Source organism: Heliangelus exortis, chromosome 2 (assembly GCF_036169615.1).
Source record: "Heliangelus exortis chromosome 2, bHelExo1.hap1, whole genome shotgun sequence".
NCBI lineage: Eukaryota > Metazoa > Chordata > Aves > Apodiformes > Trochilidae > Heliangelus > Heliangelus exortis.
Window position 1 is genome coordinate 130,409,483 of NC_092423.1, and position 21,416 is coordinate 130,430,898.

Sequence of the window (21,416 nt, forward strand, 5' to 3'; positions counted from 1 at the left end):
AGTGCTCATGCTGGGGCCAGAACACCAGAAATCAAAGCAGCTGAAATCCTCTTTTAGCATCATGTAAAGGCAGAGTACTCTTCATCTATATGGTCCTTGAGGAGAGGACCTCAGATGAGGTCTTAACCATGTGGAAATAGCATTTAAAATTTTGTAAGTGGTTGGTTTTGGGGTTTTTTTTCCTTTCCAGGAAAAACCCGTCTCCTTAAAATAATATTCCTGAGATGTTAAGGGCAGGCAGAATGGCACAGGAGTTAAGAATACTTGTTGTTTTACTGCTGTAGAGCACTGAAAATTAAGAGCTGCTTGTGACTCCACCTGAAGAGTTAATTAAACAGAGGAATGTATAGCTTGCTGTAAAGCTATCCTGCCTGTAAGCCCTTTTTTTCTTGTAACAAAAACATCCCCTGCTATGCAAAGAATTGAATTACTCATTCCAGACTGACATATTGCCTTACCATTTCTGCTCTATTCTGAGCAGCTGCACTTGTCAGCTTGTACCTGGAAAGAACATCATCTCTTAGGAGGCTACATAGGATGGTTAGAAAATACCTGCCTAGATGAGTCACCAGAGAACACAAAGGGAGAAAGAAGGCTGGAAGCATTAAGTTGCAGAAGTGTTACAGGCAAAAGAAGAAAATAAGCACAGAGTTACTGCACTCAAGATCTTTAGTTCAACAAGAAAAACTTATTTATTTATTTAAATAGAACAAAACCATTTCTTATACAGAAGTAAGGGAGGGAAATGACTTCAAGAGAGTTGTTGACCTATATGATGAACACCTCAGAGGCTTGGGTTAGCTTGTCAGGCATGCAGTTCTCCCTCACTGTACAGGGGGGGTAACAGTGAAAAGGAGGACGCTGGTGGTAAATTCATGTATATGTATGTGTGTGTCTGTGTGGCATTGCTAACCCTAGGTCCTGTATCACCAGCAACAGAGCTGGAAAATTAAGTGATTTTATTCCTCACAGCTGCTAAGCCGAGTCTGAAGTGTGACATTAGTTACTGCTAACAGAACACAGGTTCCTGCAGCACCTCAGCTCCTGTCATACTCCAGGGCAGACCCAGGATGTGCTTTGGGGCATCAGCACAACATTCCCCAGCATCCTGTCCTCCAGCTCCACAGTCAGACCTGGATGGCAACACCTGAATCATATTGACCCAAGCTCTATCAAGCTGTAAGAAAGAAACAAAATACCACTTAACAGCAAGGTCAAAACACTTGTCCTCTTTACCTGCTGATAGGGTGGAAAAATAATTAACCAGAGACAGAATGTTGATCAGCATTAAGGCAACTGGGCAGGTCACTTGTATACAAGCTGATATTTACCATGTGTGCACTCCTGTGTTTGTTCACACTGCTTTTAAGGGTTTTCTTTTCAGCCATAAGGTGCTTTCCCATACTTTTTTTTCTTTAAATGACTCTCAAGAGTAATGGGAAGGCCTTAAAAAGGCACAAGCTCCCCTGAGTGTCCTGGTCTAGCTTAGATGCTGCTCCTGTAACACCATGAAGCTCTAAGGCTCCTGGATTGACTGGTCTGCTTTAAAATCTCCTTTTCTGAATTTCATAGCTGATTCTCACAGGAGATGTTTATGGCTTCATGGGCCTCTCATAGCCAGAGCTGTAATTTTTGCTCTCAGTGTTTTTTTTAAAACAAGTAACTCAGAGGCCATGGGATTAACCACCAGCTGTAATTAGCAATCTTGCTTTAATGGCTCTGTGTCCCTCTTCGTAGTGCCCCAGAGCTGCTGGATGGTGGCCAGTCAGAAGCACAAGTAGCCTACTTGCAGCAACAGTCTTGGAAATAGAAACTAAATATGAAAATTGAGGCCCAGAGTCTTGTACATGTGTCTCAATCCTGGGTGTGGGCTTCCCACAAACTGGCTTTCCAGGAGGTTGGCAAGTTCAATTCCTGGAGTGTCTGGCTCAGTAGTCAGAGGTTGTGTAACACATTGCAGTAGCCCAGCCTTGGCATAGAGTGAGATACAGTTTTCCATAATCACACTGGGGTGAAGTTATTTGTCAGAATTTGAATGAGAAGATATTTTGCCTATTTTCCCAGGCAGATCATGAGTAAAAAGCATGCCTCCTCCAGACCCACTCTAGCTCAGCCTCCTCTTGTCTCCACCATTATATTAAAGCACGAGCAGGCAATGACCTTAAGACCATCTCATTACAGGCATGTAGGATTCATCATGACAACAGCTGCCTACACTTATTACTGTCTGCCCTCTTTTGCATTTCCCTTCCCAGTTCCACTTTCTCTTCAGCTTCAACAGCCAAGTTTTACTCATGGTTTCAATTTAGGTTTATCCCAATGTGTAATAACTGTAGAGCTTTACTGGGGATGATCAATGAAATTGTACAAAGATGCTTGGGTACAATTCCTTCTGGGATCAAAGCCCTGGCTGTACCTGACCTCAGCCTTTGGTCCATATTTGCACCACAGTAATATGTTATAGCTATCCCTGCTGAGGCTGAAACATTTATTCAGCTTAGATGAGGAGCAGTTAAATACCATATCATACAGGAAGATGATAAAGGCTTTTCTCAACATGCAGACCAGTGTAGAGAAACAGACACATAGTCCACAGGTTTTTCCTCAAACAGATTGGGAAGGGCATTGGGGGACTGCTACTGAAAAAAGCAAGGCTTGGTTTCTCCCACAAATGGAAAAAAAAGCCTCTGGGCATTGAAATGTTGCCTAATGCTCAAGCTATGGGATGGTACCAGGCTGGTTTTACTTATGCTGGAGCAAATCAGTGGCTTTTACTGCAGGTCCTTCTGACTTCACCTGTGTAGGAGTAAGGAAAATAACCTCCTGACTTCATCCTGTGGAGCCTGCTGTGTGATGAGGGATATTTAATTAGCACAGGCTGAATAATGTAGCCCTGTGAATTGGGTTTAGCTTTGATTAAGTGCTAGCACAGGTTTGGAGCCAGCAGATTCTTTTCACAGCAGTATTTTTATGGCATGTTGTACGTAGAGCCAGGGCAGCCCACAGGCCTTGTTCTGGTGTTTGTCCTCTGGGTGTCTGTGGCTGTGCTGGTGATTTTGGGGAGTGGGTTGGCTCTTGTGTGAGAGGCACAGGCTGTTGCTGTAGAGTCTGCAGAATTCCCATGGAGATATTGCTTGATGTATATATATCAGGTTCACCTCCACACACAATCAAGAGTGTCTCATATTGCTACTCAGCCTGCAGAACTTCTAGTACTTAAGTAGACCAATTATACAACAAATAGTGATGAGGGAGACTTCCTAAGGCATGGGTACCTTTGCCAGCAAGGTTCCAGTGGTACCAGCTACAGGCTGCTTTATGACTGCCTTTAGGAAAAGTTTCTTTTTCAATGTGTGTATTATCTTGTTTTTAAAGTGGAGGTAACTCATGCAATCAAAATCAAGCAGTCTCAGATGAATTTCTGATTTCTCTCACAGAAGAAAAGTTGCCTTGCAGTGCATGTGACCCAAGCACCAAACTGTCTCTTGATGCAGTAGATAGTCCTTCCTCCCAAAGGGAGCAATCTGGAATTAATGATAATCAATAGATGCTTATCCTGAAGTGACTTTGAGCTTAGGCAGCAGCAGCAGCAAAAAAGGGGCTTTCAAATGTGAAGTGGGTGGAAGAAAGGAGAGGCGATGGGCTTGGGAGATCACTGGTGGTCCTGAGACTTTGGGTCCTTGGATCCCCACTTCAAACCTAGAGCATCTCAGAGTAATGATGATCTGTGGGGAATCTGGTTGCTTGAATTTGAATAAACTGCTGCTCTGGCTGCACCAGACCTGCCAGCTCAGCAGAGAGACATGGGCCCAGGAGCCTGGAGAGCAAGGCTGGTGTTTGGTGTTTGTACAAGACAGATCATTAGTAGAGGGCACAGGAAGGGAAACAGGGAGTAGGGACATGTCTAGGGACAGCCTATTTCAAAGCATTTTCAGAGGGACTCAGGCCTCCCAAGAATCTGTACCCATGTCTGGCACATTGCACTGTGTCTGTTTGAAGAGCACCCTTTAGGAACCAAAGCTCCCAATCTCTCATGGGTTTAACCACCAGAATTCAAACTGGAAGTAAAATAAAAGCAAAGAATAGCCTCAGAGAAAGATAAGTATGGGCTTTCAACAGAAACAGCTCTTTCAGAGGATGACTTCTGTACAGGGGTTCCCAGGTCCTAAAGGATACCCATCAGTGTACAACACAGTTTTAATAGGCCCTGGAAAAAATAGGTCTTATAGTTCAATATCAATATGTTTGCTAGATTGGGAAAATACTATTTTTACATGCTTATGAGTACTACCACAATTTGAGTATTAATTAATTGTAATATGCTGTAGCTCTGGGACAGATAAGGTCTGTGAGGCTGATTAAGCCCTTCTTCAAGTTGATAGCAGCAGCAGCCTGAGAAAAATAAGGACTCTGCCATAAGAATCTTATGAATCCATCAAACCATTCCATTCATTTCTCCATTCATTTCTTCCAAATCCATTCATTTCTCATTAATCAGATGAGAAATGAACAATCAGACATCTAACAGGCATGATGTGGGGATGATGGTACTGGCAAGGCAAGGGGACAGCACCTGCTGGTGTCACCCGAGCCATCAGCTGTTGTCCCCTGCAGCAGGTTGTGATGGGTTGCAGCTCCTCCCCATCCTGAGAGATCTCACTCTCATCTCAGCCCCAGTCAGGACTGCTCCTGGAGGGACGGGGAGCCAGGAATTGCAGTAACCACACACAAGACCTGACCTCAGCCTGGGGTTTCCCCTTGGCTGCAGCCCAGTGTCCCCTCCCCAGCTTTCCGAATGTGGGGCACCAGTGCCATGGAATTTGGAGATGAAGCCAGCTGAGAAGCAGCCACCAGGCCCCTCAGGGCAGGACAGCTTTGCCACATCTTCTGGGGGTTTTCTATTGGGCACCAAAACAAGGCTGCATTGAAGGACCATTTAACCAAAGTTTGAGCAGGATGCTACAGGATGATGCTTTTGTATCAGAATTCCCTAGCACGTGTATTGAACTCAAAACCAAAACATCGCAGTGCATTTCTGTAGGACCTCCAGTTTTGTCCTCTGACAGTGCAGTGTTTGCCAGCAGAGGGAGTGGACATGCATTGATTGGCCTGGCCTGGGGCTGGGCACAGTGCTGGTGGCACATCTGTGATGCTGATTTCCAGGCAAGGAAATCACGAGGTACAATAAAACACGTTTAATTGAGTCAGAAATGAAAATAAATATTTTCCAAGTACCTCATTGGTCAAGGAGTGCTTGGGCTGCATAATTATTTTCAAGCCCACCAGAAGGCACAGCTCTCCATTTTAAAGAAAACTGGAGTTCCAGCTCCCAGCAAATGTTCAGGCGAGTGTATTTTGAGAGGGTCCTTGATGGGCTCCTGCAATAAGCACAGCCAAGCCATACACAAGTTAGCACATTTGAGATACAAATCAGCAGAACACGACTAATCCAAATCTAACCCAACACCATCTGCCACACAAAGCACTGCAGCTATATACAAAAACCTCATTAGTACCTGATGAGAGGGAGGCTGGGACCACAAATAAATGTATTTGCAATACAGGGTATGTGCAATGCTGTCAACATCCATGTGGCTCATGAAAAGGGGACACTTTTCCCCAGCAGCATCTCTGCCAGGGCTGTCCCTAGGGAAAGTTAAAGGAAGCAGAGGTGGAATATCCTTTGGGGTGCACAGACTCACTCTTGGATATACCCTGGGACCAGCCTTGGAAAGCCTGGTGGTACATAACCTGTGGCAGAAGCAGATGAAGCCCAGACAGGCTTAGTTTCTATGTTGATCAGGGTGAAAGCCAAAGCAGCAGAACAGAGAGGAACCAAAATACAACCAACTATATCCATCTCCCCTGCCTCAGGCTGGCAGCTGCCAGGGACATGGGGACATGGCAAACATGAGGGTGATTGAGCATGCTGGACCCAGTGAGCCACTCACAGCACTGCCTGCCATTGCCCCAAGAAGTTCTTGCCAAATCCACCTTTGTCTCTGGTGCCCAAGGGCTGGCAGGACACTGGGCCCTGCTTTCCTGATGATGCTCCTGGCACCATGAGGAGCAAGGAGTTACCTGATGTTGACAGTAAGGGTGTCACTTCAACTGTCCCCTGGGCCATCAGGGCCATGGTCTGCAGGTCCCTACACCTGGGATCCCCTTACAGACACAGCAATGGGGGGGGGCTGCTGTCCCCTTGGGCAAGGGACATTTGGGGGCCAAGTGCTGCTGAGGGGGTTGGAGGCAGCAGGGGCAGTGGAGCTGCCCTGCCAGCCTGTGGAGAGAAACCTCTTCCCATCCCTCAGCTTTCTCCCTTCCCTCCTGTCCTCAGCTTGCTAGCAAGCAGCCTGGGGGCATGCAGGCTGGATTTGCCCCTTGGAGGTAACTGCTGGGATGGGAGGATGGGGCTTGTGCACTGCTCAGTGGACAGGAGCTGTGTCCTGGGACACCTCCTGCTCCAGGCTGCTGCAAAAACAAACTCGTGATCCATGGCGGGTGCTGGTGCAAAGCCCAAACTTGTTGTTGTTACTATTATTATTTATTGCTTTATTTTTAACTGAGAACTTGTGTTTGTTTTCATGATCTCTCCCTGCTGGGTGGCCCTGGCTCCTGGGGGTAGGTCTGGAGGCACCCATGGCCCAGTGAAATCCCAGCTCAGAAGGGGCAGCACTGAGGAGGGGGTGGGGAGGCAGCAGAGAAGGATTGGAAAGGGGAGAGGATGGCAACTGAGACTTCAGAGCAGATACAATCCAGAGATATTGTTTCATAAAAGTAATTAAGCAGAGGAGGCAGAATTAAAGGGTCAATTCAGGGATGCTACATGTTAGCATCTTTAAAGCTATGCAAGACCAGCCTGATGTAGGAGTGTGGTACTATTAGGGGCTATTGCATTACAAGCTCCCTTGTTTTCTCTATCCACACAGTGAAATATGAGGATCTAAAATGGGAAAGCAGTTCCTCAGATGCAAGTCCCTGCAAAGGTTGAGGGTGGAGGAGCACAGCACTTCAGCACCTGCCAAGCCATGTAACCCAGGGAAGAGGGTTAAATGCTTCTTCAGTTTTCCCCCTTGCTCCAAGGACCTTGCCTGTCCCCAGGGCTTGTCCTGTGCCTCGGACACCAGGGCAGGAAGAAGCCATGATGCAGGAAGAAGCCACAATTATTTTCCTTTCCTTTTAAAGGAGTTAGTCCAAAGGAGAACTGGACTGTGCCTTCTACTGCTTCTTAAATATCTGTGTTTCTGGCTGGCTCCCCCTACCACCCTTGGTTTTGCATTCTTTTCTCTCATCAACCCATGATGGCATTGCTGTCTCTGACACCCAAGGTCATGCCTTGCTCTCTGGATTTCCTATTCTCATGTGCTTCATATTTTCTTTCCCAGGGCACTCCTTGGCCAAAAGCTACTTTTCAGTTCAGTCACCAGGTTTGTTTCTGTAGATACGTTGTTTGTTTTCATCTGTTTTCCTTAGCTTCATATAGTCTCTTGCCTGTTAGTTGGGTCAATCATAGGCCGAAAGGTGGCAAGACATTTTTATCATGTTCACACCAGCAATTGGGACCTTCCTGGTAGCGTGGGACACTGCACTTGTCCAAGGAGTGGTTGGGAATTCAACCATTTCAGTTGCAGAATCATAGGATGTGGGCACTCTCTGTCACACCCACCTTTGCTTTTGGTCTTTGACTGTGCTGTGCCTTTTGGGAAGCCTCTGAGAATGTGTGCACTGTGCTGGAAGGCAAACCCACATTTCCATTGGGACCTCCACCTCCCTCCTGGGGTGGCAGCAATGCTGCAAGGCCCTGGGTGCTCATGAGCAGGGCTGGACACTGGAGGCAGAGCTGAACCCCTCGCACTGAATCCTTTCAGCTCTGTCCCAGTTGACCTCCAGTTCTGGAGGAGCCCAGTCCTTCAAAACTCCTGAGTGTCTGCAGCACTATTTTAGTCTGGAAAAGCTCTTTGTTGGTGCAGTTTCTCTGCTTTTTATCTCGCTCCACTTTACTGGATGGTTACGAGAATTACAGCATGAAAACATTGGAACAGGCAGGCTTTCTATTTTGCCTCCCATCATAATTACAGTGCTTGCACTTTTAAAGTGATTAAGTTGGCATTTTAAATTCTACACAATTTCAGAAGCACAGGGGGATACATTAGTCTGAATTATTTCCTGCCAAACAATTCTGCTGTGGAAAGTGCCGAGGCCGCTCGTGGAGGTGTGTTGGGGGCAGCAAGTGTGCTCTTCTGCAGCTCACATCCACATTTTCAGCCCTGGAGAAGGGGTTTCTATGGAGACATTTGCAGTAAACAAATGTATAGCTTCCCCAGCACACCACAGCTTTGGCCCTGCAAGAGCTTAGGCTGTATTTTTTTGGCAGGGGGGTGATGCCAATGAACCCCAGGGCTGGTGCCCCCTGCCAGCCCCTGTCCCTATGACGAGTAATGCTGCCCTTGAAGCCTGGGGAACAGAGGTCAGGAGCAAGATTTCCTGGTACTTTAGCTAGAGGATGAATTCTGAGAGTTGCCAGAGTGGTATCCTGCTTGCCTGGCAGCTGTACATAGAAGTCCTTTCAAATATGTGTGTGCATGTAGCCAGGGAGAGCCACAAAATCCTATGTAAAAGCAGAGCAGTGGTTTCATGCCTCTTCCCAGCATGTCTTGGGCCATGTCCCCCCCTCCTGCCTCTCCCCATGTTGTGGTGCCCACGAGTGGAGACCCACACCCCACCAGGCAGCGCTGAGCATCCCTGGGCTCCACTCCCCAGGTGCTCAGGGGGTTACAGCCCCTCCTATCAGCCTTTGAGGAATTTCTTCCCTGGGATGACTCAGTAAATCAGAATGCGAGGAGATGATGCTTGGTTACATGTTGCATGTTTAAAAGTAATTTTTCCACTCCCTTGCAATACCCCAGCAGAGCTTTCCTGGTTTGTGCATGATGGGCAATTTCCATACAAGTAAAGTGCCTGTGGCCAAATATTTCTTGGGCAATAACCAGAAACTGCTATGGCTTAATTATTTTTCCTGTTAAGGCTTCTCTCGCTGTTCCAGCTCAGCAGAGCTCTCTCCTCTGCATCCCCTCTTGGACTGCAGCATTGCATAGAGCTGGGCTGCTCAAAGGCTGCTGCTTCTCCAGGAAGCACTGCCTGTCACTGGGGGTTTCAGATCAGTCCAGAATATAAAAAATATGCTAAACATTTTGCAATTATTGGGCAAAACAGTAAATGCAGCTGCTGATAACATTTATCTCAGAAGACCAGCACAAAACAAAGAGGTCTCAGCAGATGAATGCACAGCCTTATTTCAATCACAGCATCCAGCAGAGCATTTGCTAATGACCTGTGCAAAATTTCACCCTGCATCGATTTCCAAATTATGAGCTGAGCTAGATCAAGTCTGGACTGCAGCTCTCCAGTAGTACCACCCTGTCAAACCCCAATGTGAAACAAGGATAGAAAATGCTTTTTGGATAACATATAGCTGTGCTGAAAGCAGGGAAAGTCAGAGAAAGCCAGCTGGGAGCCCCTGGCCTTGATTTAGCCCTGGCTTGTGCTTTATGGGGGTGGACAGAGGAACAGACAGATGGCCACAGGGTGTGGACAGTGTCTCAGGGAACAGCAGAAATGCCTCATCTTTGTGACTTGAGCATGAATCTTTAGTAACATGCAAACAGAGTGTGTGCTGCCAGTGGCACCATTGCTGGTTGATGGTGAGGCAAACGAAGCTCAGCAGTGAGGTAGCCCAGCAGCCCAGCACCTCAGCAGTGTGGTAGCCCAGCAGTCTGGCAGCCCAGCACCTCAGCAGTGTGGTAGCCCAGCAGCCTGGCAGCCCAGGAGCGTGGCAGTGGCTGCCACAGCTCGTCCTGCCCTGGCAGCACAGGGGACACTTGGCACAGCCTCGCCGGCGGGCAGTCACCCAGAGCAGTCACGCCAAACAGAGGCCATTGTCTCATTAAAATCCCTTTATTCTTGCTTGGCTGTAAGAAAAGGTTATTCAAGTGCTTGATAAAAACACCAAGTGCTCCAGCACTGGGCAGATGGTGGGATTTTAGACACCCATCCCTGCCTGTTTCTACCTAAAACCCCAGGATTTGCCCTCCGTAGGCACCTGGTGGCACTGTCAGCTGGGCCACAGCTCTTTAGGGTCCCTATCATTTTGGGACTGCAGCAGATCAGTGTCATCTCAATAGGACACTCAGTCCCCCTTGCCCATCCACTGCCCACGGGCAGAGGCTGCCACTGCTGCGGGTGAGTGCCCTGATTTCAGCTGAAGGAGTTAACAGGGCTGCCCTGCTCTTGATGCTTTGCTACCTTCCTTCCCTCAAGAGTTAACAACTATCTTGCTCTACGTTTTGCACAGTAACAACAGCACACGCAGCAAACTTGCACAAGTGAAAAAAAAATTACTTTGGCAGCCAGTTAGGGCTTGTTTTACTCCCCTGGTTTAGCTCTGAGTGGCTGGAAACTGGAGGAGTGCTGGGGAAACACCTTTTGGGTCCGTCCGGCACCCATTAGCATGTGGGCTCGGCTGCAGGCAGCTCCTGGGTGACCAACCTCACCTCCTTATGTAAAGGCACTCACTGAACACTGGTTATGAAACTCAGCTTACTGGTTTCCAGAGACACACGGCTGTCCAAGTGCCTTGGCCTGCACATCACTCAGCTGTCCTCTCTGAGAGAGGCATCTTTTATCAGAGACCTTGCAAGGCAGCAAGGGGGAAACCTGACAGCTAAATGGGTCTGGAAGAGTCCCTGTTTCTCAGCTTTGCTGGCAGAGATTCTCTGGGGAGCTGTTTGCAAGAGGCTGTGGCAATAGCCCAAGCTGAGCTGCTTCTGCTCATACTGGGCCACTTCACATCCCCCTGGTTTCTTTAAATTAATAACTGGGATGGCAAAATAACTGATAACTGTTACTGGCAAAATTAATTTGTACAAGCCTCAATCTTGTTAAAATCCTTGGTATGCTACAAGCACCTCCAGTAAGTGAGGTTAGGAAGAACTACTACAGTAAACCAAGACTTGACATAGAGACCTTCCTAAGCCAGAGGAGCTGTGATAACATTAAGATAATCTAAATAGAAAAATACCATTTAGATATGGAAGGAAAAGAGCAGGTATTTGCTCTGGAGAAATGCAGGGACAGAGGAGAGACTCAGTGATAAACTGTGTGAGTCAGAACAGCATCTCAGGAGCACTTGTATTGGGAGCCCAGCTTTAGGGAATGTGGGTTACTTGGGTTTTGCTGCTGTTATTGGCTTGACAGCAGCCAGAAGTGACGCCCCGGCTGTTGAGCACACGGTGCAGAGGTTGTTTCAGCTTCTCTGAGCGCAGGATGCAAAGGGAACGAAGCTGCTTTTCTGGATCACGCTGCCGGTCACTGCTCGGTGCGAGCGCTGCCCGGCGCCGCCTCCCCGCAGGGATCCCGGCTGCTTTTGGGCTGGGGCCACCGTGCTCCGAGTAATCCCTGGGCCTGGCTGGCCTAGGGAATGGCTGGATGGCAGCTTCTACCCTTGCTGCAGAGGTGAAAGATGCTGTGCCTCAGCATCTGCTTACGCAGCAACCCAGTGCCGTTATCTCCTGTTAATGAAAGGCTGTGACTGCGGCAAGGCGACGCTGCCCTTTTGCCTGAAGCTGCAATTTCCTTCTGCAGGGACTTAGCAAGGGGGTGTGTGCTAAACTGGTGCTGCCTCCCCTGGGAATAAGTTTTGCAGGAAAAGATGCACTGTACAAAGCCTCGAGGCTGGATTTTTGCTTTGGAAGACCCAGGACTGCCCTTAGGAGCTTTCAGCAGGATGGTACCACCTGCCAGCATCTTCCAGCCCTGTTAAGCCAGAGGAGCTGCTCTCTGAGGAGCTCATCATGCTGGAGAATAAGCCCCATCCACACACAGAGCCCCAGACTGTGGATTGGACTATCCCAGGAGGGAGTGGCTCACAGAAACCACAGAAAACAGGGCTGGAAGAGTTTTGGAAATACTCTCAGGTTGCTGACAGGCAAGATCAGCTTTGGCTGTCTCTTCTGACACACCTAGCCAAACACTTCTGGCTTTTTCTTGGTCTTTTGATAACTGTTCATGCAGCATTACTGGTTGCTCTGCCAGTACCACACTAGGTTCACCATGACCCAGAAATACTGAAGAAAGGTGGATTTCAGGGGGCTTTTGCTTATTTCTGCATGGAGAGGAGTGCCCATAGTGAGCATTTTCCACTACAGCAAGGAGACTGGCATCCTGGGATCCTGCCCCAATGCTCCAGCAGCAATGAGCTCCAGAACAACATGCCACCTTGTGAAAGCTTTCCAGCATGAAGGTGAAGGACAGAGGGATGTTTTCATCCTTTCTTATTGCCTTGATACTGAAATATGCATGTAGCTTAAGCTTATTTGCAGCATCCAGTCCACATTCATCACAGTGCAAATTGCAGCATCCAGCAGAGTTTTCACCATAAAACAGGGATGTTTTAATCAAAACCCTGTTTCGTGCTGATACCCTGAATCACACTGCCTTCCAGCACATCATGCGGTGCAGGAGCCCCACCCCCACACAAAGGTGGGGAATACCATGGAGCCAAAATGCCACATCTTATTCCTAATCACTGGCATGTGCCATGGCCAGAGCTGGGGTTTTGCAGAGCCTGAAATGGGGCCATGTGAGGGCTCTCAGGCAACAGGAGAGGTGTGGAAAAAGGGAAAGCTCTGCCTTAATGCAGTCTGCTTAGCTGCTGGGTGGTTGGTTTGCCCTGAGGGTTTGGCTCCCTGCTTTACATGATAGGTGAGAAACTCCATGGCTCCTTTTCAGAAGAGAGGAGAGGAGGGATTTGGACATGCCCTAATTAGGGGGCATTTCCTGGGTACCAAAGGGAAAGGGAGAAAGGCAGCACAGCTCAGGAGGGGGCTGGGGTGGGCTTGGGGAGGATCCCTGGCTCAGGAGCTGTGTGAGAGGGAGAGGAGACAGAGAAAAACCTGAGAAATGTATGGGTAAAAAAGCAGATTTGCCTGAGGGAGTGGGGCCAGGGGGGTTTCACAGCAGAGGATGGAGTGGGGAAGGAGGAAGGACAAAGAAGGATGTAAAAATAACACTGGGATTGCAGAGCAATGACACTCGGGGAATTTGGCCACATCTTAAGAGTTGTAAAGTCCAGAAAAGGAACTCTCTATTTATGTAGCTCTTGTGAGTAGTAAAAAGTGCAAAGCTCTCAGCATCCTGACAATTAATACAATGAGTATAATACATCCAGCATTCCTAAAAGAAAACATTAAACCCAGAACAAATTAAGTCAGCCAAGCCAGCTGGTGAACCAGCCATGAGCACGGCTGTGCCTGCTCCTGTCTGCTCTCTGGGGGGCACAACCCCCACCCCCAGCCCCTCCCATGCACAGCATGCAGCTCTCTCCCACGGGAGCTCTCAGGTGACCACGCAGAGCAGCACAGCCCACCAAAGCCCTTGGAGAGAGTGTCACCTCCCCAGCACCTCTGACTAGGCAAAGGAGCAGAACAATAAAGAAAGGGGTGTCAAGTCGTGGTTTTTGGTCAAAAACATATTCTCCTTGGACTGTTACCATCTTCCAGAGGATGCTAAAATTCTCCTTGTGGTTTAGAAGGACCAGCTGTCTCTCCTGCCCTGCATGTCTGGTGAGAGACAGACATCCTTTGGACCCAGGAGGCAACCATAAGCTCTGCCACACACGAACAGCTGCTGGTGCTGGGGGACGTTTCCAGGGCTGGAAGTCTGCCCAGTTTTGCAGTGGTACCTGGCCAGGCTGCACTGGCCCCAGCTCCCCCTGAAAAGGCTGCACCACACAGAGCAGACCTCAGTCCCAGTACCCAGGAGGATCTGTGGGATTTACACCTCTGACTCTTGGGCTGGGAAAACCTACCAGAACCATCTAGGTCCCTGAGTATGGAAACAGGCACCAACCTTCAGTCCTAACATGAACATTTTGGGGTTGGTCCACTAGGGACCAGGACACAAGCTCACTTATTAGCTACCTCTTAATTGTTAGAGCATACAAACTTCACAAACCCAGGGCAGTGGGGCTGCTTGTGCAGGAATTACAAACCAATTCAGTTTTCAAATACCTGTATATAAAATACTGAAGTCTAATTTTTCAGCATCTCACAACTCTCTAGAAGCTTCTGGTTTGATTTTTCAAACCAGATCTGGTTTTTGATCTGGTTTTTCTGCCATGGAGCTCATCACAAATCAATGCTAGCCCTGTGCTGGAAAGAAAATATGCTTTACACACAGCACCAAGGATCATTGCTAGTGGTCTGCTACCCAAAGACCTGCAGGACTAGGAGCTTGTGATCTGCTGGTCATGACTTTCTTGATTTTTATACCAGCAATGTGGGAACCACAAATGGGGTCTCTGATTCAGGGGAGCTTCTCTAGTTTAAATTCCCCATGGGCACAAGCCTGGGTTAGGCATTAACCATCCCCAAAGCTGGCAGGAGCTCTGCCACTGTGCCAGTGAGCAGGGCTGGGAGAAGCACCAGCATCTGCAGTGACTTTGTGCCTTTTGTTAATGGACCAGAGCCCAGTGGCATCCCAGTGGTACCACATCTGAGGGGAGAGCAAGTCATTGACCATCAGCTGTGCAGTGGAGGCTGGAAAAGCTTTTGAGTTAGCAAGTGGAAAGTGTAGGATCAGTGGCTGCTCTCACAGCCCTGCTGATGGCACTTTCTCACCCTGGGTTGGTCAAGAAAGCCTCCAGGCATCCTTCCTGCCTGCCTGACAGCCACTCTTGGGTGTTGAACAGTGTGCTTTCAGAGTAAATAGCAGGCTTCACCATTTTCCAGGGCTAAATACCTCCAGATTGACAGCCTGGTACCATTTCTGGGTCCAGCAAGGCACATGAAGCTTGTAGGGGCTTGACATTATAGTCTATCCTGAATCAGGCAAGAAACCCCATGAGAACTTCCCTCCTCCTGGGATCTGCAGCTCTCTACCATCATCCTTTAGACATCCTCACCCTCGCCCCTGACCTCTTAACCAGGCTCTAATGAAGAAGATAAACAATGAAAGAATGGGGTTGTCTCCTGCCTTGAGCTATAGTACTTGTGTCCACAGCCTAAAAACTGGGAGTGAGGGATTGCATCTTCTCTTGCCTTTGGAGCATGAGAAGGCTGCTGGGGCTCAGTGCTGCTGGCAAGGATGCCTGTGGGGCTGCCATTAGAGACTGTATCACAGTAACCAGTTTCCAGAGGCTGAATTTAGGTCTGTGTAGGTGGTAAGCACTTCCCAGCTGTGGGTGTCTGGCATTGCTAACTTCCCACAGGGTTTCCTACGTGGAATTAACCCCTCCACCTACAAACAATGAACCCAGCAAGCCCTGCAGCACTCATGGGGGCTATGTGCAGGTGTGAGTGGTGCACCCAGCCCACAGCCCCAGCACCACCCCACTGCTATGGGCACTCACTTCCACAAGGGCTCACTCATGGCAGAGGACTCTTGGGATCCACCTCATGCTCAGCAAGGACATACCCCAGGGTGCCAAGACCTGCTGCCATCCATCCCCCAGTGGTCCCTGTTTGCTTCACCACCACCCCTGGCTCACACCAGTCTCGTCATTCAGCCCATCCCCATTTCCCCACTCTGCTCAGGGTCAATCACCCCTTCTTGTCACCTATGATCCCAGTTCTCCCTGCTGTTTTGTCCCCTCTCCACTTCCTTCACCATCTCTTGTGTCAACCAGCTTCAAGCTCTTTAAGCCATGGGCTAAAAACTCTGTGGTCAGACACAATTCCACCCAGCCAAGCAAGAGGCAGCACTGCCCTGAGTATGGCCAGGGCATGTACCAGTCACCAGCAGCTTGCTGGTGTCACCTACCCTGGGTTCCAGCCTACAACTGGGACTGCAGAGCTGAGCTGCAATGTCTCCCTGCTTCTGCTGAACAGCAGCTTGGGTGGCAGAAAAGCTTCAGCCAGACCTGAACCATTTCATCTGAGACCTGAACCTCCCATTCCACCCTGGGCACCCCTGCCCTCCACACGCTGCTGTCCTTGCTCTTCCTCTCAGGTCCCAGTGCTGGGCTTGCCCAGTTGTGGAAGCCCCAGTCCACCCAGGATGCAGGAATTCCCATGAGCTGGGCTTGGATACGTGTCCCAGCAAGGACCATGTGTGAGTGCAAGCCAGGGAAAAATACAGCTGCACACACACTGCTCAGCTGCTCTGCAGAAGGGGAGCCCAGTATGAGGGCATCCTCCTGCCTTTGGGCTCTGAAGCATCCAAACAAGCCTCTTCTAATACATTTTAGTGTAATAATTGTATCACATAGAAATTAGGTGCTCAAGAACAAGCAAAAGGCAAGGTGCCTACCCTGATTATCAGCTCTTTGTTGGTTACTAAGACTTAATTTTATGATTGGAAGTGAAAAGCTGACTCACCCTTCCTGATTACCTTCAGCACTGATGAGGGAGTTTCTGGCTTTGCTCTGGAGGCATGAAAAATAACAGGTACAATAAGACTACAAAAATCATCCTGAGTAACAAATAGCGAGGAGTTGCTTGGCAGAGGCTAGACAGGAACATTAAGAATTCATTTCAACTACAACAACCACTATCAAATGGCTGGAAGGACTGTAGAAGAACACTGCAAAATATGAGCTAATCTGTTAGTGGAATTTGCTTTGTTTGCCTCAGATTATTGAATTCACCAGATAATGTCTGTCTAGAATTCCTCATGAAAAAAAAAAAAAAAACCCAACCAAAAAAACAACCAAAAAACCCCAGAAAACAACCCACAAATGAAGGAAAGCAGTAAATCCAACTCGAATGAACATCAAAGCCCTCCAAGACATAACATAAAGAGATGAATGCTACCACCACTCCCCGGGTGGCCCTGTAAGGAGGCCAGAGGACATCTTGTCTGGCCACAAAGGCTGGATGCCAGTGCCATCAGTTCATGGGCAGTGTCAGCCCTGTGCAGCCACCCAGCATGTCCTCCCCACGCTGCAGCCACAGGGCTTGGGGCTGCTAACGTAGGATTGCAGAGCTTTTGTCTCTGTGGATCAGTATTTCCATTCCCAAATGATTTAATTAAAAGAAAGCCAGTACTGCCTTTCTGACCAGGACAAAGCTAGGTGAAATAAGGAAGCTCTGGATGTTCACCAGGAGCTTTCCCAGCTGTGAAGCCAGCAGCGTCATGGGGACACAGAGGATACTCAGTGGTGTAGCTGGACTCAAAGGTCAGTAGATGTTTACAGAAGCGTGTTGCTTTGCAGCTAAGAGGAGTAGATTTTGCAGATGATGATTAATTCTCCCTGGTGTGTGAGCACTGGACAGAACAATTATAGCTAGGGACAGTTTTATCCTCTTTGCCATGAGGAGAAAATGGAAGGGCTGCAGAAGGCGACAGTATTATATCCCAAATCTCCTTATTTAATAGTGGAAAAAAATGTACTTTTATGTCTGCAGTTTGCAGCAGCAAGCTGAGGCTTTCTTCCCCTTCCCCTGGGGTGCTTTCATTTGTTCTGCCAGCCCATTCCCTGTCTGTCAAAGGATATACATTATTAATGTACAGACTAAATGCTGTTCTTGCTCATCCCTTTGCTCTCCAAAGCTCTGCTTACATGAAGAGGACAAGGAGGATTTGGCCTGAAGATTTTAACTGTGTCACTCCGTTGAATTGGTTTAACACAGATTTAAATGGGAAGCTTTTTGTTCTGATTTTTGTGGGTGTTTTAATTGCTGAACAGGTTATTGTTTGGTTAATTTAAATCAGCATGGAAGAATACACTGGTAGCTGATTAAAGGAGTAGCCCTGTGGCTCTGTCTCAAATGGCAAGAGATTAAGACTGAAAATATAGCTTTATAAATTGTGATTATAAACAGCCCAGGTTTTTTTTCTTTTTAAAGAGAAGATGTATGTGCAGGAAGAGATGCCACCTGCAGAGGAAGTTTGAAAATTTGGGATAATCCTGCTCCAGCTGAAGCCAAATCAGCATCTAGGGAATGTTTCTGACAGTTCATTGCCCTGTATTGAGACATACATGAATTACATTTATGCAAAGCCACAGTCAAGTTGAGCAAGTGCAGGACCCAGCTGTTCATGCCCAAAAAAGAAACTGTGCTTTGGAAAATACAGGATAGAGCAGAACATACATGCAAGGAACACTTCGGAAAGTTTTCCTATTACAAAAACAGTTAAAGAGGTCTCAGGCACATTAAATGATCCTGAGGGGTGTCTGAGGGGTGATGCCACTAAAGATACAGATGGTGTCTGCAAAATAAAGCCCAACTCCTTGTTTGGATGGCCAAATAAGAACCAGACTCAGCAAGTCCTGCTGGGAGAAGCAAACAGGCTGGGCAGGAGGTACTGGAAATTCATCAGAGCTGATCTGCAAGGTGCTGGCAGTTCAGGGTTCACCAGGGGTAAAGCATGGAGCAGTAAGCCTTGACCTGGGAACTAATCACATTAAATACAGTGGTGAAGCACACCTAGGGATTTTAAGAAGCTGGTTTGTCACTTCAGAAAGGTGGCTGCTCAGTACTGAGTCACTGCCTGAAAGAAGGGTGTAGCTGGGGGGGGTCGGTCTCTTCTCCCAGGCAGCTCTCAGTAAGACAAGAGGACATGGACTTGAGCTGTGCCAGGGGAGGTTTAGGTTGGATATTAGGAAAAAATTCTTTACAGAGAGGGTGATCAGGCATTGGAATGGGCTGCCCAGGGAGGTGGTGGATTCTCCATCCCTGGAAGTTTTTAAGAAGAGACTGAATGTGACAGTCAGTGCCATGGTCTGGGAACCATGGTGGCAATGGACTAAGGGTTCGGCTTGATGATCTCAGAAGTCCCCTCCAACCTGGATGATTCTGTGATTCTGACTGATCTCTTGTATCCAAAGACCTAGATGGAGACTGAAACCAAGCCAAAGGGACAAGATGGTAGCAATGAAGAAAGGAGTAAGGGGTGAAAAGCTTTGGGCAAAAGGTTAAGAGTTTTCTTTAAGCAGTATGGAGCTACAGCTTTTGGCTAGACATTCAAGTGGAAATGTCAGAGAGAGGGGCTGAAATTTATTCAACAGTAAAGAGACAGATTGAGGAGTTATTTGGAGTAAAAATGATGTCTGCTTTTGAAGCAGCTTTATGCTTTTGAAGAGGAAAGATTTATACCACTCTCCTAGAAAGCTGTCTGGAAAATGGGGTTGAGGAGAAGTCTGAGGAATGTTGAGAATAGAAAATGGTAGACATTGGAAGATGAAAAAAATACATATAATAAAGCTGGCTTCAATATACCTTCCTAAGTCAAAGAAGGGTTGTTTCTACACAATATGAATCCATGGACTGAGATCCACCTCATAAAATAGGTGGGGTTTACTATAGTTTAGGAAAACCAAAAGATGCCTATCTCAAAAATAGGTGTGTATCTAGCACTCTGAAATCTGGTAACCTAAGAATTGAACCAAGGGTAACCATTGGGATTATTTGTTTAAGGTCTCTGCATACCAATTTGCCTGATGCCTGCTTGAGACAGACCAGTCTCAATAATGAAGAATCTTGATTTTAAGTTAAATTCTACACCATCTGTTTCATTGTAATCTGCTTCCATTCACTCTCTAGAGGAACAGTAACAGCTTTACTTGTTTAAAGAAGCTAGAAAACTAACCTTCAGAAGGAATAACACTTTAATACTTTCTTGTAATCAGTTTCAGCAAGTAAGCCAAGGAGATCTTGGTAGAGCTTATACCTGCTTGAGAGCCAGAGCCATTTGCAAAAAAATTCTAGCAACCAGCTCTCTTTCTGGCTGTTGCGTTCATGGCTGACCTTTGATTTTTTCGTGGCACTTTCTGATGTCCTGTTCCTCTGTTCCAGTCTCCTCTTGCACGGTGAATACTTCGTTGGGCTTTCCTGTTCACTTCCTCCCATGGAGCTCCCTGGAAATGGAAGGACTTCCTTTCTCTGCCTGCCAGCTCTACAGCATGTGATCTGATGGAACAAAATTCTGGTCAAAAGCAGCTCATAAACTTCTCTGCTGACAACCAAATCTTAGTATCAGCTTTGTTTAAGTTTCCATCCAATTTTTTCCTCTCTGAGACACCAACTATATACAAGCCTGCTTGGAGTACTTGGAGAGATGGGTAAGGATCTGCACAGCATGTAGAGGTCTGGTACAGACATAACCACAAGGAGGGATGGAAGAGGGAAAACAAAATCATTCAAGCACTTAGCAAATTAATTACCACATCAGTGAGGAATGGTATGTTGGTAATTGCAAAGTTATCTGTCACGGGTACCATATAAAGCACAATCTCTTCAAGACATTGTTAGTTCACAGTACTGCCTTCAAATGGATCTTGACCATTAGCAAATGAATTCCAAGCCAGGCTCCAGTGCTCAAAAGCAAACCTGTCATGTAGGCAAAATCACAGTGAACTGCTCATCCAGTCTCTAATTGGGATGACACCTCTCCCTCTCCTTCTTCCCTCATACAGGGCTGCTAGCAAGGCAAAGCTCTTTGTCTTTCAGGATCTCATACAGAAATACAGACTCCCTGCCACTTCCCTGCTCCCCACAACCTCCCTCAAGTAAGAACCTTGGTTTCTCAGACTCTTCCAAGGGCCCAGCAGAAGTCAAAGGGATCATTTTCTGCCAGGTTGCTGGGCTGACTTGGCTCATGCAAGTGCCCAATAAGCACCTTATGTGGTTGATGTGGGGGCTCGCAGCAGAGAACAGGGAAGGGATAGAGAGGCAGAAGAACCACCTTGCCCAAGACAGCAAAAGCTAAAAATGGCTCAATTGCCCACTGAGCCATGGCCAAAGCTCTGACACAGGGCAAGTTTGGTGCAAGCACTTGGTATCAGGTGCTTCAGCCAGAGTTCTCCTTCCCGACTAAAGAAATACAAGCATTGATGGAAAATTTCTGGTGGTTTAGGCATTTCTCAAGTGTTTCTCTGGTGTCCACAGCACAGTCCCCCATAATGACGCAGAGAACCTTTCCTCTACTCAGCTGCCTGTTTTCACAAGGCTCACAGCAACAGGATTGCCTTTAAGATACCTCCCTTTCTGCAAATTCGGCTGTCTTCAGCCAAGGGTTTTAGTATTTTGGGCCTTGGGCCAGCTGGATAGGAGTAGTTACACTGTGTGGCTCCATGAGCTTCATTTCAAGAAGAAAGCAGACTGATGTACACGGGTAGCAGCCCCAGAAGGCACCTCTGCAGATACCAGGTTGCTTCTATCCCTTCAGAGGAGGAGTAAAAGGTGAAATCCGGCCACCAGTAACTAAAAATAGATGATGCAGCCAAGGCAGTATCAGCAGTTAGCAGTTTTACACTGGACATTGTTACATGGAACAATGCTCCTACCCATTCAGCTACCCCAGCTGGAGAAGGGAGGGTGACACTGAGATGTTTGGGTCCTAAGAAAACGCCGGCAGCATCAGAGCAAGCAAGAGAAACAATTAATTTCAGAAGTGTCTAACAGACTGGTTTCCAAATC

The 21,416-nt window shown here is 47.6% G+C and overlaps 1 long non-coding RNA gene across 1 annotated transcript in view; it reads right to left on the reverse strand.

Annotated features, from left to right (window-relative positions):
* LOC139793428 (uncharacterized) overlaps window positions 1-21,078 on the reverse strand; it is a 51,128-nt gene extending 30,050 nt beyond the window's left edge. The window contains exon 1 of the long non-coding RNA XR_011724605.1: window positions 19,746-21,078. This is a non-coding gene — a long non-coding RNA (uncharacterized lncRNA). The remainder of the gene's footprint in view (window positions 1-19,745) is intronic.
* Window positions 21,079-21,416: the final 338 nt, after the last annotated feature.